This window comes from Aythya ferina (assembly GCF_964211825.1).
Source record: "Aythya ferina genome assembly, chromosome: 1".
NCBI classification, from domain to species: Eukaryota; Metazoa; Chordata; class Aves; order Anseriformes; family Anatidae; genus Aythya; species Aythya ferina.
The window spans coordinates 176,476,017-176,493,565 of NC_140296.1; the positions used below are offsets into that span (position 1 = coordinate 176,476,017).

The window sequence follows — 17,549 nt, forward strand, 5'->3', positions numbered from 1 at the left end:
GCAGCCAGTTCTCCAAGTCCCTATTCACAAGTTTTGCTCTATCAGCAACTGGCTGTTCTTTCTTCTAAGGTAATAAATAAGAAAAAGATCACTTACTGCTGTTCTTCACAGACATTGCTCATGCTTTTCTGAAAGTATGCTGCAAGGGCTATGTTGCTTATAGATTGCCTGGTAGAAATTTTCAGCTAACAAAAATCAATAAACCCCTGCCAAACACAGATTATCACAGAGAACAGCACATCGCTCTGTTCCTATACTAGCTCCCATTTGTGTCTTAAAGCCCAAATAATTTACCCTTGCATCCAAGATAATTGAACACACCCATTGCTCTAAAAATAGCATGAAAAAAGTCACCATGAATACAAATAAATATCAATTACTAAAAGTATGCACTCTTTCATATGATAAAGAGAATATTTTGGTTACTTCATCTGACAACTTTCAAGGGGCAAAATATACTTCTCCAATAAAATTAACACAATAATTGTTGTTATCCTTGCAGTTTCGATTTTAAGTTTAAAAAATAAAAGAATGGGTATGCTGATTGCTTTGAGTACTCAGAAGATCATCTTGAAATTAAATCTCAAATACATTAGATCCATATCTAAGAAAAAATTCATCTGATGTTTCAGAAAATGAAATAACATTATGAAAACATTCATAGCTCTTTTGGCATTTTCTATCTGATTTTCACATTTTCTCAAGTTTAGTAATACCTTGTAATTCATAACTAAATGAAGATATGGGAATGAATCGTGTATTCAATAAGTTCATGGCAGATGTATTTATATTTATAAAAATTTAACAGTTTATCCACGTAATTGGTAACTCAGGACACCCTATAACATATTTCCTATTCTACAGCCAAAGAGAAGCTCAGTGGGAGATTTCATCTTCAAACTGCATGTTTCCTAGCAACTCTCTTTAAAACAGAGTAGCTTTTTTTTTTTTTTTTTTTTTTTTTTAAATTTACATCAATCACTTGCAACTGTTGAGAATGCTTAAAAACATCTCTTTCATCCTGTGAATAAACAATTCGAATCAGACTAGCAGCTGCAAACAGGAGAAAAAAGGAAAATCAATTCAATGTTTACAAGAACTTGCTACTGCATTTTGGAATAATGTGTTATTTGTGCATTTTGGCTTAAGATTACACATTTCATAATAGCTATTGGTGAGATCCATTGTCATTTTTTACATATTTGAGCTACCATACACAATTTTGAATGTTTTCTAAGTTTTAAAGACTGCTTTTCAAGAATGCTTACTCATGAGGTAGACTGAATATTTCAGAAGATAAATGACTATTATCATACTTTTCATTACCTACAACAAAAGCATTGTTTCCATAGTTTTCAGATGAACACAGTTTTTGGGAAAACTTAGTTTTTCATCTGCTAATTATCAGTTGATAATTTTCACGTATATATTCTCCATCAACCACAACATAGCCCCAGAGGCACACAGAATAAATAGAACTCTCTCTTAATGCTTCATCAGCTGAGGACATGCATTGACATGTACCACACAGCAAGCTCACTACCCTGGGTTTCAGGAGAACAGGCTTTGGCCTCTTCAGGATTCAGCTTAATAGAGTACTGTGACATAAAGCTTTGGAAGGAATAGCTGTCCAAGAAAACTGGTGAATATTCAAGGATCACCTCCACCAAACTCAGAAGAAATGCACCCCAACAAAGTGAAGTCAGGCAAAAATGACAGGAGGCGTGCATGGATGAATGAGGAGCTCCTGGCCAAACTCAAACACAAAAAGGGGGCTTACAGAGGGTGGAAGCAAGGACAGGTAACCTGGGAGAAATACAGAGAAATCGTCCAAGCAGACAGGGATCAGGTTAGATCACTTAACATCCTAATAGAATTAAATCTGGCCAGAGACATCAAGGGCATCGAGAAAAACATCTATAGGTATGTTGGCGATTAAAGGAAGACTAGGGAAATTGTGGACCCTATCTGGAAGGAGATGGGAGACCTGATTACCTGGGATATACATGTAGCAAAGGCTGAGGTACTCAACAACCTTTTTCCCCAGTCTTTGCTGTCAAGAGTGCACCCTGCACTCAGGTCACAAAAAGCAAAGGCAGGAGACTGGGAGAATGAAGAACCACCCTAGGTTTGAGACCTTCTAAGGAACCTGAAGGTGAACAAGTTCATGAGACCTGTTGAGATGCATTCAGGGGTCCCGAGGGAACAGGCGGATGAAATTGCTAAGCCACTGTCCATCATATTTGAGAAATCATGGCAGCCCGGTGAAGTTCCCACTGACTGGAAGAAGGAAAACACAACCCCCATTTTTAAAAAGGGAAAAAAGGAAGACCCAGGGAACTACAGGCTAGTCAGTCTCACCTCTGTGCCTTGCAAGATCAGGGAGCAAATCCTCCTGGAAACTACACTAAGGCACATAGAAAATAAAGAGGTGATTGGTGACAGCCAACATGGCTTCACTAAGGGAAGATCATGCCTGACAAATTTGGTAGGCTTCTATGATGGTGTTATAACATTGGTGGACAAGGAAAGAGCAGCTGATGTCATCTACCTGGACTCGTGCAAATCATTTGACACTGTCCTGCATGGCATCCTTGTCTTTGAAGAGACATGGATTTGACAGTGAGTAAGAAATTGGCTGGATGGTTGCACTCAAAAAGTTGGGGTCAATGGCTCAGTGTCCAAGTGGAGACCAATAATGAGTGGTATTCCTCGGGGGTGGGTATAGGGACCAGTGCTGTTTAACATCTTTGTTGACAACATGGACAGTGAGATCAAGTGTACCCTCATCAAGTTTGCTGATTCCACCAAGCTGTGTGGTGTAGTCAACATGCTGGAGGGAAGGGATGCCATCCAGAGGGACTTTGAGAAGCAAACCTGTGTGAACCTCAGGAAGTTCAACAAGGTCAAGTGCAAGGTCCTGCATCTGGGTTGGGGCAATCCTAAGCACAGATACACTCTTGGTGGATAATAGATTGAGAGCAGCCCTGAGGAGAAGGACCTGAGGGTGTTGCTTGACAAGAAGTACGACTTAATCCAGCAGTGTGTACTTGCAGCCCATAAAGCCAACTGTATCCTGGGCTACATCTAAAGAAGCATGGCCAGCAGGTTGCAGGAGGTGATTGTCCCCCTCTACTCTGGTCTTGTGAGACTCCACCTGAGCACTGTAACCAGGCCTGGGGCCCCAGGCACAAAAAGGACATGGACATATTGGAGCAAGTCCAGAAGGCCATGAGGATGATCAGAGGGCTGGAGCACCTCTCCTGTGAAGGCAGGCTGAGAGGTTGGAGTTGTGCAGCTTGGAAGGCTCTGGGAAGACCATATGATAGCATTCCAGTACCTAGAGGGGGCCTACAAGAAGGCTGTAGAGAGACTTTTTAAAAGGGCATGCAGTGATAGGACAAGGGGGAATGGCTTTAAACTGAAAGAGCGTAGATTTAGATTAGATACAAGGAAGAAATTCTTCCAAGTTGCCCAGAGAAGTTGTGGATACCCCATTTCTGGATGTGTTCAAGGCTGGGATGAATGGGATTTTGAGCAATCTCATCTAGCGGAAGGTGCTGTTGGCAGACCTGTTGGGACTAGATGATCTTTAAGGTCCCTTCCAACTCAAACCATTCTACGGTTCTATGATTAGAACAGCCTTTGGATGAATCCCAGGGTCAAAACTACTAGATCTGAGAAATACCATAAATCAGATCTTCACATGGCAATGAAAGAATACTGATGCCATTACTTAGATATGTTTAGCCATGTTTACTTAGATATGTTTACGCCACGCTTAGATAAAATCTTTTTCCAAGCTCCTTGAAGATTTAAAGTCTTGTTCATGAAAAAAAAATAACCTTGAATCACTTTGAGGTGAAATGGGGAGGACTTAATGTGGGAAAATAAATGCATAATGGGATAAAAGTGTCTGGTTGTATGTAAAGAGTGGGCTGGTGAGTATGCTCGTCTGGCCATGCCCTTCCCTGATTAGCAAAGCGTTTTCTGTTTTCTTAATAAATTCCATCTCTAACTATTTTCCTGGGTGAGAGGCTTTCTAGCCTGTGTGCATGTGTGCGTGTGTGTGTGTGCGTGTGTGCGTGTGTGCGTGTGTGCGTGTGTGTACCAGCCTGAAGTAGGACCATGAGCCTGAAGGGCCCAGGTGTCCATGGTGGCAGTAACTGGAGGGACTTGTGTGGGACACCGCAGAAGCTGGAACACAAATACAGTGTGGGTGCATATACCAGTGAGCGATCGCCAGTGGGCATCAAGTCCAGAGAACCACTTCAGAGCACATCTAAGCAATTAATATATCTACAAACAAGTGCAAAAGAGAGAAGCACTTGAATTTACATAAACAAATCATTCTGCTTTGCTTTTTTTTTTCCTTAAATACAAAGGAAAAAATAAATAAACAAAACAAACAAACAAAAGAAAACAACAGACAATTGAGAGCTAAAGGTCTGTTCTATCAAAATGTCTGAAATACACTTAAGAATACACTTAAGTATAAGATGAACACATAGAGCAAAATCACAGGAGGCACTTATCTGTTTGCAGGAGTGAAGTCTAGAAAACTGTATTTTAAAGATCTTGTTCCAATTTTCACATTGTTGTGGCAAAAAATACATTTTGATATGTAGATAAATACAGATTAGGCAAGTCAGACACAAAAAAAAGACATTTCTTTATAGTTATCAAAGTCACATTAGTAAGTAATTCTAATTCCAATAGGCTAATTTCAAATAATTACATATATTTTAGGTGATAATTATTCTGTTGAATGTAACATACAAGTGTATTCTTTCACAGATGTTATTTTAGTATGGCAATATGCCAAGAACTCAAAATAACCGTCTCATTTAGAAGGAGTTGATTGCAAAGTAATACCATAACATCTTGCAGCAACTCTAGCTTCTTCCAAGCAGCAAAAGGGAATTACTACAGACTCCATTAAACATCTACCTACAGTCCCTGCACACATATTTTTCTATCCTGAAAATGCTATCTGATATCTTAGGGGATGTATTGGTACATTTACAAATCAAGAATATCCACACATTAACTTCTTTATATGAAATCATTTGAAAGTGCTTTAATTTATGAACTTTTGCACACACATTCTTCTGTGCTTGTTTTCCTTCCACCCTGACCTCTTTAGTCCCCGATGTGTTCATGTTTTTATAAATACTTCAAATATTCAGTTGAACTACTTTAACAGGTGAAGCATGTAAGGTACCTTTCACATTACCTTATTATTTTTTCAGAAAAAAAAAATAATCTCCCTGATGTACAGATGAAATTAGAAGAGAAGAACAGACAAAATGTTACACATAATAGTCAATATCAGAAATTGAAATAGCATCATTACTTTCATTGGCTTCTCTGTGCTTTGGTACTGATGGAAACACAATGACAACATACTCCAGTATGCATAATTAGTCATCTAAAAAGGCAATGTGAAAGATGCTGCTATTTATAACTACCAAAACCTGCTGTGTATCACATTCTGTGGTCTGCTAATGCATCTGTCAAATGAATCATTATGGCAACATATATTAGGTCATTTGGTCTTTCTGTTTCTCAAAATATTACAATAAAAATATATATATTAAAACATACATGTGTATTATAATATGCTTTATGTCCTGAAATGTTCATAAAAAAATATATATAATTCTCATGACAGTACCAACAATATTGAAAGAAAAAAGAACTTTTAATGTGAGCAACACATTTAGCTCTTTACCTGCAAAATCTGATATACATCATCAAACTCACCATGCATTTTGCAACACAGTTTTATGTATCACATTTTTCTTTTTTTTTTTTTTTTAACACAGAGTAGCTCTAGGTCACATAGGCAATTTTTGATAGCTTCTATTTCAGGTATAACTGAAAACTACTTTTCTAAGATATTAAAATTTGACAGTAAGTCAGCATGGCTTGCTTTCTTAATCAAGAGATGATATCTTACATTACAGTTTCAGATTCAGTGGTTTATTTTAATGCTGCAATCTGGCTTTTCTTTTATAGCAATCACAGAAATGCACTGACAATTTTTAAGAGCTAAAATTTCATTAGTTGTGAGCTATCACAGGATCTAACACTCAAATTTTTGCAGATCATTTTTTGCACTCTTAAGCAGAAATAAGATACTGAGGAGAGACAGAAGCATATAGTCCCTTGTCATTCAGTAAAGCATATGGGTACTGAAGGATTTAAACACAGTGGTACAAAGGAAATAGTATGATGGCTTAAGACTCCAGAACCAGGAAATTAGGAATAATTTCTGGGTGATCATTTTGACTTGTACATTTCAAAGTTGTTCCTTTCAAAAATTAACTCCAGTTTTCTACTTTCTTAGAGTAGAAACAGAATTAAGATCAGATTTAAGGACATGAAAAATAGTGAAAGCTAATTGTCTGAGATGGAACTTGTGTTAGGTATTCTGTGGGGATAAATCTTACCCAGTTTTCATGGTAAGATTAAATTCAGAAGAAATGCAGAAACATTAATTACAGGAGTCATCAGCTCCCCTAACAGAGTACATAGCAAAGACCACTTTAATATCCACCTTGACAATGAAGCATCGTCCCTGCTTTTTGCTATACTTAAGTGCATATTTGCTTGGTGCTAGCAGAGTACCCAGTAGTTCAGTCTATAAACTGAACTCTATGGCCATTTATTGTGGATGGAAAAGAGCAAATGACAGCCCAAGCATCAGCAATGCAGTAATAAATAATGTACCTGAATTTACCTCTTTGTTGCACATTATAATTGAATAAACTCTAAATTTCTCCCATTTGACGTGGGTAAAAAACACTTTGCCTGTAACTACTGTAGCATTGTCAAGAATTGATTTATTGATATAGGCAAAAAAAAAAAAAAACTTTCTTCATCTATGCTACCATATTTGTCACTCGAGATTACAAAGAGATTATATAAGTGAATTATATGAAGAATATATCGCGTACTTGCCTTCACATCTTATCAGAAGAGAAACTTCTATTCAGAAGACTGAAAAGAAAAATCAAAGTAAGCAGATTTTCTATCCTTGTTTACCATTGATCTCCCTCTGTCTTGATGTGTGTTTTGTGGTATATTGTTTGAAGAACCCAGTAACAAATGCACAAGTTTACTCCTGACAAAATAGTACTGGGCTATAACATATAATGGGTCAGATGCTTTCCCTAAGTGTTTATATTTTTAGTACCATTATTTTATGCTTCATTGCACATCTAAATATTATTTGTTCTTACAGATCATTAATATTTTTTATTAAAAATGGCCACACTTAGCAATTTGTATTTATCCTGCAAAGAGTATGTGTCTACAATAAAAACCAAATGCATTTCAATTACATGTAAAAAGAAATAGATAATAGTCTAAGTGACCAATATCAGCAATTCTGAGTCTCCCTTATGTTCTGAAATAGAATTGTGACTCATCCTATGTCTCATAAATTTGATTTAAACTACTTAACTAAAGCAAAAGGTAAAAACATAGCAATCCACCGTTATTAATACTAAATTAACTAAAAGCAAAGCACTATATTTGCAAATCAAAGATACATACACATTAGTATCATAATTAGACTTAATATACCAAATCCACTAAGTCTTCACATTGGCATCACATTATCAAGTAAAAAAATCTTTTGAATTTCAAGAAGGGTTATGTGGAAGTGATTTTACCAGAATCAATTTAATGAATTCAGCTCAAATCAATGGAATTTTTATCTTGAAAATGGTTCTAAAGGGTTATTTAGTGCTTAAACCACAAACTTGTTACAGTTTTTGCAGATTTTGATTCATTTTTCATTTTTTGTGTAGTATATAACCATTCCCTCTTCCTAAATCCCAGCAGACATATGATAGATCTGAAAAGAACACACAAGTAGAAGTCTGACAGCTCTTGTTAGCATCCTACAGCAGACATTGTAAAATTTTCCTTCAGTTCAAGAAGACACTTTAAAGAGTATCTTTGTGAGATCATATATTAGGGTCACTTTAACATCAGAAACTTCCCTTCTGACATCTTTCCTTTCAGAACTTTATTGATGTTCATTCTGACAGGTCTCAAATCAAAGCTTACATGTCTTGAGTATTTCCCACCTAATAAAACATAGGGAAGGAAACAGAAGAGGAAATTGCATTCCACAGGAGGTTTTGACCAGTTCAGCTTGATAATATTTGTTATTTAGAAATAAATACAAAATCACTCCTGTTACATTAGCAGATTAAAAAAAAAAAAAAAAAAAAAAAAAAAAAAAAAAAAAAAAAAGTTAAGAAAGTTAACAATAAGAACAAAGTGCTCACAGTGTTCTACAATGCTTAGAAAACTAGCGTTCAGTGCAGTAAGGAATAAATTATTAAGGCCGACTGGGCGCACTGTGGACAATAGCAACTCTGAAAAACATCTAGGGGACACAGGGGAAAAGCAATTTAAGTTGGATTTCCAGGACAATGCTGTGGCTAAAAGGACTGTGTATCTCTTAGGTATTAAGTGACTAAGAAGTGCAGTTATTATGTGAATTTGCTCCTTAGATGGAACTAGTGTAACTCAGAACACTGTAAATAATTATAATGCTGGATGATATTTATTAAAAGAGAAAAAGTGTGTGGAGAGATATTTTATATTCATATATATACAAGCGTAGTGGAGAAAATGCCTTATGGCAAGCATTTTCCTTGTTCAGCCTGTTTAGCATACCAAAACGACGACTCCGGAATATCCTGACTACAGCACATTAGTATGGACTGAAAATATTGGTTACAAAAATAAGTCCTTTATTCTATTAGAGGAAAGCATAATAAAAAAAGCAAAGTGAACATTGAGTGACCTAAACTGGATGTATGGAAAAATTTTAGCAAAGAATATAGTGACATCCCCAGTTCTTGAGGTCTTCAAATAGATATTAAAATCTCTCTTGTAAGGTACATTTTAGCAAAGCATAGAGTACTGGGCTAAGCACTGAGGCAGCTGGGTGGAATTTACTGGCCTGCCTCGGAGCTCTCACAATGTTTTAAGAACTGGAGCTACAGTAAGGAGCCAGGAGATGATGTCCTGGCACAGTGCTTCCCTAGAGCGGGATGCTATGTTTTCACACTGGCAAGCCTTGATCCAGAAGCCAGGATCTCCAGACTTTTTCAAAAGGACTGTTGACTTAAGCACTTGTTCCTTTAGCCTGTAAAAGTCAGGTTTTGAGATTTTAACTACTCCATTTTATAGCATCATCTTTCAGTGCATTCAAGAAAGGTCACCATTAGACCACAGATTAAATTGCTAGGCTACAGTAAGGTTCAAAGTAAATCAATAAGAGCATTTTTAATTGCTCCTAAGAAGCAAAAAAAACCCTCCAACCTGCTTTGTGTTTGAATACTAAAAACGATGGTGGCAACTGCAAACAAGGCTGTGACCAAAAATACAGAGAGAAATGACTGTAAAAGAAAATTTTTTTTGATATAGCTGTTTCAGCAACAAAAGGTCTTGAGATGATAATATGTTATGAACTATATTTTTAAAAGCTCAGTTCACACAGTAATAAACTAACTGCATGAAAACAAATTCTTTATAACTGGCAGCTATTCAGCATTCAATCAGCAATGATATTAAAAATAGATCTCAAGGTATTATGGCTATATGCCACTGCTTCTCTCTTAAAAAGCAAATATGATGATAAATTTTAAGCTTATGCAATAGATCATATATCAAACATCTTATTTAGAGAATTTTTCATCTTGATAATTCAAACATAAGAAGTAAAGATTTTCAAGATTGTCTTATAGTCTGTAAAAAAAATAATTCAAGCATTTAGATATGTTCTGTATTCCCGCAGACACTAATTTATTATCAAAATTCATTTTTTCCTTAAATTTCATTTATTATCTAAAATCCATAGCTTATTTAGCAGAATGACAAATGTAGACCACCCAAAACTCCAATCTTTTTCTATATGCATGTAGGATGCACATAACTATGCTCACAGTGTGCTGGCTGATGATATGGATTCTGCTACAAAATGTGTAAAGTTCAAGGAGAAAAACTGGAAAAAAAAATGAGAAAATTGAGAAAGGTGAAAATTTAAAGAAAAAGATAATGTTATAAGGAGATTTTTGTGTATCCACCTTATCACTCTCTATGGGTACCTCAAGGGAGGCTGTAGCGAGGTGGGGGTTGGCCTGTTCTCTCACGTGCCTGGTGACAGGACGAGGGGGAATGGGCTTAAGTTGAGCCAGGGGAGTTTTAGGTTAGATGTTAGGAAGAACTTCTTCACTGAAAGGGTTGTGAGGCACTGGAACAGGCTGCCCAGGGAAGTGGTGGAGTCACCATCCCTGGAAGTCTTCAAAAGACGTTTAGATGTAGAGCTTAGGGAAATGGTTTAGTGGGGACTGTTAGCGTTAGATCAGAGGTTGGACTCGATGATCTTGAGGTCTCTTCCAACCTAGAAAATTCTGTGATTCTGTGTGATTCTGTAGACTAGAATATATGTAGTCGTGTTTTGTAAACATTAGCTGAGCAGCAGAGAGTCACACAGAGAAATACATACTTCAGCTGAGGAGACAGAGTTGAAATTGCAGGGTTAAAGGGACAAATTTTGTTCCCAGCTGTGTGTTTGCAACTCCCACTACAGTCAAAAGAAATTATGCATATAACTGACAGTATAATTTGGCATTAACTAATTAATTTGGCATTAACTACAGGTATTCATTTTTGATGGTCTATGCATTTGATTAACAATTCTGACGACAAGTTATGAAGTCAGAAATTATCAGATGGACCAGCATTTGAAATGTTATTTTGGGTGCTCCCCAATACTTTTTTCTTAAGTATTTTACCCATTCCCACCAATTAGCACTTATAATGCTTTAAACCCCATTGCTCTAGATGAAATGCTGCTCACCCTCCAACCTTCTATGCTTCCACTGATTCCACAAACACAAATCGCTTCTCATGTCTCTTTTTATATTTTTGGCCATTTTTATCTACATTTTAGTACATTCAGATATATGCATGCAGTCACTCCATTTCTTGCCCAAGTTTATCAAGAGTCAGTAATATCCAGAAACAGCCTTGTTACACCTTTAATTGATAAACAAAAGATTTGTCTTATAGTACTTCATCATTGTTTGCAAGTATTAGCTGAATCTTTGTAAGTTAAATGCTGAATGGTATAGAACCTTTACCATGAAGCATGTTTTCGTATACTTTCATTATTCTCATGGTTTTTCTTTGAAGCCACTCAAATAGTTTAAAATCTGCCTGAAAGACATCTGCAGAGTTTTCCTCAGTCTTATTTAGTATTCCCTAGTTTATTATCATCAGACACCAGGCAGGCCATTTTTTTATACATAGTGCTGGAATACTGTTAATCTCCTACACTACCTATGTCTTTTCTAAAGTCATTCATCGCAAGGAGAAGATAAACTAACCCGCAGAAATGACTGACCTGTACAGACATCTGCCCTCAGGTGGGGAAGGGATGAAAAACCCAGAAACTGCTACTTTGAATATCTCTCCATTCTGCTCTGCTTTGTATCTATTCAGTATTATGGAAAAAAAAAACATTCATCCCTTAAATGTTTTTAAAAATCTTGTGGCACGATTTGGGTTCTGTGAAATGCAGTTAATGAACTGTGCACAATGATTTTCTGTTAGATCTTGGCCTTCCCTCTTATTTAATTGGCAATTAGTTCAACATACCACATTGCATGCACTGCTGATGTTACCAGGTAACCAGGAAAGAAAGTACTACTGAAAGGAGTAAAAGCTAGGGAAAAGGGTATATGAAATTCCATCACTGGAAGGAGTGTTTGAAAACCCATCACTACCAGCACTTGGCAAAGACTAAAGAAGGCTAACAGATCGCAAAAACACTGTCTCAATAGGGGATGTCCTGCCAAAGGTCAGAGTGATGCTGCATAGAAAGAGTGTAATGAAAAAAGCCTAAAAATGACAACAGCATTCTTCAGACTTCTTGGTTGTAGTCAACTTATAAACCTTACAGCTTTTATTTTAATGTTTTTCCCTCCTTTTAATGAGGACTGAAATGCAATGCAATCATTTATATTTGCAGTGTTTCTAACTGCAATATAACAAGCAGAGGATAAGAAAAGAAAGGACCAGTATGTTGGCTGTTTCTTCTTTTTCTGCATCAATAAGACCATTATGGCTTCAGACCATAACCTGAATTCTCAGCCAAGTCAGCCTAAGTGAATCTCAGATTTCAAAAGTGTCTAGAGAAGCTGCCTGATTTACCACTGTATTACTACATGTATACCTTCTGCATGAGGTTTTATACTTTAAAATGAAGTAATGCAGAACATAGTGTTAATCCAGTGCTAGCTGGTACAGTTTTAATATTTGTTGGTTGTTTTGGTTTGGTTTGTTCATTTTTATTTTTTTTTAAATCATTTTTCAAGAGGGTGCTGTGGTATTGGAAATGCTATTTCAGGAGTTAAAACAGAGAGCTTATTTTAAACACTGTATGGACTCTGGCTCTTTTCTTCCAGGTAGAGAATTAAAGGGAACAATCTGTCCTAATGTCTTGAAGCAGATAAAGAGTAACTGATGTATGTAACTATTGTGCATCCCTGCAGTGATGCAGCTGCTGCTTTTGTGATACTAATGGATTCCTCTGCTGGCAGAAAAAGAATATCCAGTCTTTTTTCAACAGGTGGCAGGCAAAAATAAATTGAAAATCCTTGAGCTGGCCTGACAGAGAGCTGATTAGCATTTCAGCTGACCAGCAACACTTGAGAAGAAAGAAAAAACATGACAGAACATGACCGAAAACAAATAGCAATAAGAGAATCCTCAAAATAAAATTAGGATAGCCTTCTAATAGTTGTTTTATTTTCCTTTCTTTACTTTTGCACTTGATGGGAGTAAATGCAAAGACTAGAGCTCCGCAGACTGGGTTTACAGATCTTAGCTGGTATCTTAACAAAACACACTTTGCTCCTGGCTAGTTATTCCAGTTCATTATTTAAGTGAGCTGGGTTTTAACGGCATGCTCATCTTATTCAGCAGGAGCTATTGGCATTAACCTGGGAGGCAGCAAGAGTGGAAAAGGGGAGTGGGCAAAGGGAATGCTTAGTTTCCCCTCCAATTATAAAACCTTCCACAACTTGCCTGTATGAGGGAAGAGTGCTGGCCTCAGGGACAAGAAAAAAGGGATAAACATGGTGATTTAGCTTAATAATATGCTGCCTACTATATCAAACTGGATTAGATGCAGCTCATTTCCTGTAAAGGTTTCCCAAGCCTTGCTTTACACTGTCTTGTGCCAAATGAGAAAGTTGGTTCTCGCTATTCCATAAACGTGGTTTCACTAAAAGGATACAGTTTTAGAGCAAAGCTGACAAGAGCACAGTTCTGAAGGTGAACCACAGCAAGTGGCATCTCCCACTCTGGAGCTTGTTCATAAACTCCCCCCCCCCCCCCCCCCAGTACCTCAGCTGTGTGAATAATGACAGGCAGATGACAAAGGTCTGTCCGACAGATGCAGTTCTACCATGTGTAACAGCTTACAGCAAACAAACTTACTGACTGTATAATGAGTGGCAGCCCTAATGCAATACTTACATGTTTTTTCCTTCAGAGTTTGCAGAAAACACAGCAGTACATATGGTGTTGTTGGTTCTGTAATTTATAGCATAAGGCATTTGATAGGAATTGGTCTATATGTAAAAACGTAGTGGGGAGAAATATAATTGAAAATCACCAATTTTCTGTCAACTGCTTATCTTCTTGTTGTAATGCATACAAAATCTGAGCCCTTTGGGAATCAGAATGCCTGACGCTACTTGAGACTAGCATATGCAAGAGGCAGATAATGGACAACTCTGACAGCATGTTCATCGTCTCCTTTGGATCCTATTCTTAAACCTGCATCACAATGAGTTTCCTACCTTTGCAGTTGACAGTGAATAATAGCAGATTTGGGGATTCATGATACAAATATCAGGAAAGAGCAGCTTATATTACACAGATCACCCAGAAGCAAATCCTCAGGCAACTTTAAATGTTCACAGCTCCCAAAATGTCTGATAGACTGCTTTGCACCGCACAGAAATTTACTGACTTTTTACAAAATACACCACTAGAAATAAAATAAAATAAAAATAAAAATAAATAGAGATAAAAATTAAAAATAAAAATAAACCACTCCCTGTCTCAAAATGTTTTTAAAAAGCTTAAATTTAAAAACTTAATTTCAGGTGAAAAGAGAAGTTTACATCAGTATTCTTTAGCACAAGAAACATGGAACTGGCATTTATTTATTGTCACAAACTGGGAGAAGTGACATTATCTAAAATTATCTGAAATATAGAAGCACTTCAAGGATGTTCCGTCTGCTCTCTGGAACAATTCATGCAGAAAATTATTACAGGTAAAAAAAGAGTTGGTACCAAATAAGATCATGAAAAATAGAGCTTATTAAAGCAAGCAAGCAAGCAAGCCCCCAATTCCAAGTGCTCAGGAAACCTCTTGCCAAAAGAACAAACCAAACAAACAAAAAAAGGACAAAGAGAGAAAAAATAAATAAAATAAAAATCACAAAATTCTGCTTGCAAGGCACCATGAAAATGCTTCCTTTATGGTTTCTGTAAGGTCTTGGTACTTCCTGCACTGCTCACCATGCCAGGTACTGCTACCATAAATCCCTGTTCTCCCTCATCCCATTCATGAGGGAACTGTTTGGATTCTTTGCCAAGCTTTTTACCTTTTTTGCCCCATGTTCTCACATGTTCTCAGACTACAGCAAGTGCTGACCTCTTACACCAGCCTCTGGCTAGAAAATCTGTCAAAAAAGTTTTATTAATCTTTGTAAAAATACTGTCTTCTTTTTAGACTTGTTTCCTATAAAATTCCATAAATATGATATTTTAGAAATCATGCTGCATTTATGTGAGCCTCTCTCTGTCCAACCAACAGTTTCCTTTTCCTAAAAATCTTTTACCTTCCTTGACCCACTTCAAACAGATTTGACAAAAATCTGTAGTTAATTTCCTAGAAGTGTCTTGACAATGTCTACCTAGTCAGAGGCAGGCCTTATAGCACCTAAGGGAAAGGTGGAAACAGCATACAACCATGGAAACAAAGAGCCTGCACGAAGAAGAGCTCACTCAGGGATGTCTCAGCCATGTGAAAGTTAATTTGGGGCTGGTGCTCCAGCACAGGTCAGATCACACAGCAACACAGCACACAAAGCTCCAGGAAACCATGTTTGATAAGTTCTGCTGCTCACAAAACTTCTGATTCACCATACTTCACAGGATAACGAATTTGATGATGAAATATTGCTCTGTCTACTGTACCAGGCCCAGCCCCATGCTAGGTTCATACCTGTGCGCTACAAAGACAAGCAGCAGGCAGTGCGTTCAGAAAAATCTCAGCGTTAGAACAAAATAGCATAAGATTCTTTCCAAAGTTATAATTGTAGACTTTTTCTGCTTAGCCTGAGACTACATTTCCAGGAAATTTATATAGAAGTATACAAAATTGTTTTGAATATATCTTGAAAAAAATATATTTATATTAATTACATATTTAAACTTTATTTTGCTCTGCATTAATAGATGAACTTTTAGCTAAATCCACATTAATGATGTAGATGAGCAACATCAGAATCACAGAATCACAGAATTTTCATCGTCTTCATGGGTTTCAGTAGTGAAACCATATATCCTCAGAGTATCGTTATCATTCAAAGAAAACTTTTTTTTAATGCCATTTATACATTCAGTTAGAACCTGTATCACAGAAGAGGAACACTGCAGATTTTTAAACATGTTGCCTTAATTGCACTTTATAAATACTTCAAAGAAGAAATAAATAACTATACTGCTTCAAAGTCTAATAAGTACTAAGTTGAGTATAATAATACAAAAGTATCTAGCTTAAAATGTAATTTTTAATATAAATATATTTTAATATTTTAAAGTAATTATTAATTTAAAGTAATTATTAATTATCAAATTAATAATTTATTATAATTTATTTTTATTATAAATATAAATTTTCATATAAGATCATACCTGAATTTGGTCTTAAAAGTACTAATTATGTTCTCATCATATGGCTGCAGGTTACTTGGAAAGAAGCCAAACATTTTTCAGCTTCAAAAATTGGGCCTATACAGAAGATGACCTCTAAAATTCACCTGATTTCAACTAGAATATTAAGATGCAAGATTTCGTTTTATCAGTGTATATTACACTTCCAAAAAATGTACTAATATTAATTTTGAAGGAAACTAGAACTATATTCACTCTTAAACCTCAAAACAAAGTTTACACATAGAAGATTTCTATTTGGAGTCTAGGACTCACCTCATAAAACACAGGCATCAGTAGATGGCTACAGTGCCAGGTTTACCTTTAAGAAGCTGAGGGCAAAGTGTTAAGTGCTACACAGAGATTTCATGCCAAACTAAAATTAGAGATCTACTACAGAGTACGAATGCCCTTTGTAAAAGTAATTTATGCTGTTCTTAATCTGTATTCTGCATGTGTATTCACGCAGCAGTTCATAGGATCCTGCAGGCGGATGCAGGCTGAGATCAGCCAGACTCTGTCAGGGTCCTGAGTGCATCACACTCCAGTTGCCCTAGCCAGTCTACAATCATTTTTCTCCATAAATATCTGCCATTTCTTACCCTTGACTTAGGAGTTTGGCTCTGTGCTTAACATCGATTCTGACTGCAGGCAGGCGTGTGGCCTTGGATCACACTGCTAGGAAAACAATCAAGGTAAGAGAAAGGGTTGTGAGAAGTCTCCCCTGAGGACTCATCTTATTTCTTCTCCACTTATGGAGGTATATGTCTATGTGCATGTACTCACAAACATAAGAATGGACTGGCAGTGAAGAAACAAAAGGGTTTGTATGTTTACGTATGAAATGTAAGTGGGTTGTTGTGGCATGCTGTGCATGTGAACTGGGACCATCATGAGTCTGTGTGTGTGTGTGTGCCCATGCTTGGGAAATGGTCTGAACCCAGTGGTCTGGTGGTGGTAGTGGTTGGGAGGACACTCAATACATCTGCCCTGGCGTGCCCTGTGGAGCAGCTTGCTCTTGTGGGCCAACAGATTGCACAACCTCCCTCTAAAAGGAAACAAATTGCTGAGCATGTACACAAGGGAAAGAAGACTCAGAATAGGTAATTTTTGGAGACCATAACAATTTACATCACATACAATGAGGTAATTGAGAGTCATTCTGAATGAATTGCATCCAAAAGTTTAGTACATTTAAGATGGCATTTTCTGAAGAAAAATGCTAATTCTCACTTTGAAGAGACACTGCCATTCTGTGCATGTCTTCAGGGAATAAAATTAAATGAAGAGTTTAAAACCTTGTTGTGCTCTGTGTCCAGCAAGGTTTATTGCAAGACGAACTTCAAGTTCCATTTGCAAAGCCAGAGACAAACTCCAGGACAATCGCTGAGGAATTATGCATGCTTTTGTAGTCTGGTGGCAAGTTTCCTATGTCGTGAAAGCAGCTGGGGACTGCTCAGTTCCAAACACCCTAATGCCAAGATTGTTTGTCCCAGTTTC

The 17,549-nt window shown here is 36.8% G+C and overlaps 1 protein-coding gene across 10 annotated transcripts in view; it reads right to left on the reverse strand.

Annotated features, from left to right (window-relative positions):
* The window catches only part of CNTN1 (contactin 1), a 253,317-nt gene that overhangs the window by 101,063 nt on the left and 134,705 nt on the right, over positions 1 to 17,549 (reverse strand). The window contains exon 1 of one of the 10 annotated variants that reach the window (XM_084521511.1): positions 16,652 to 16,698. The exons of the other annotated variants lie outside the window; for them this stretch is intronic. The gene's annotated coding sequence lies outside the window, so the exon portion shown is untranslated. Of the gene's footprint in view, positions 1 to 16,651; positions 16,699 to 17,549 lie in introns of those variants that run through there. 10 annotated transcript variants of the gene reach the window in all.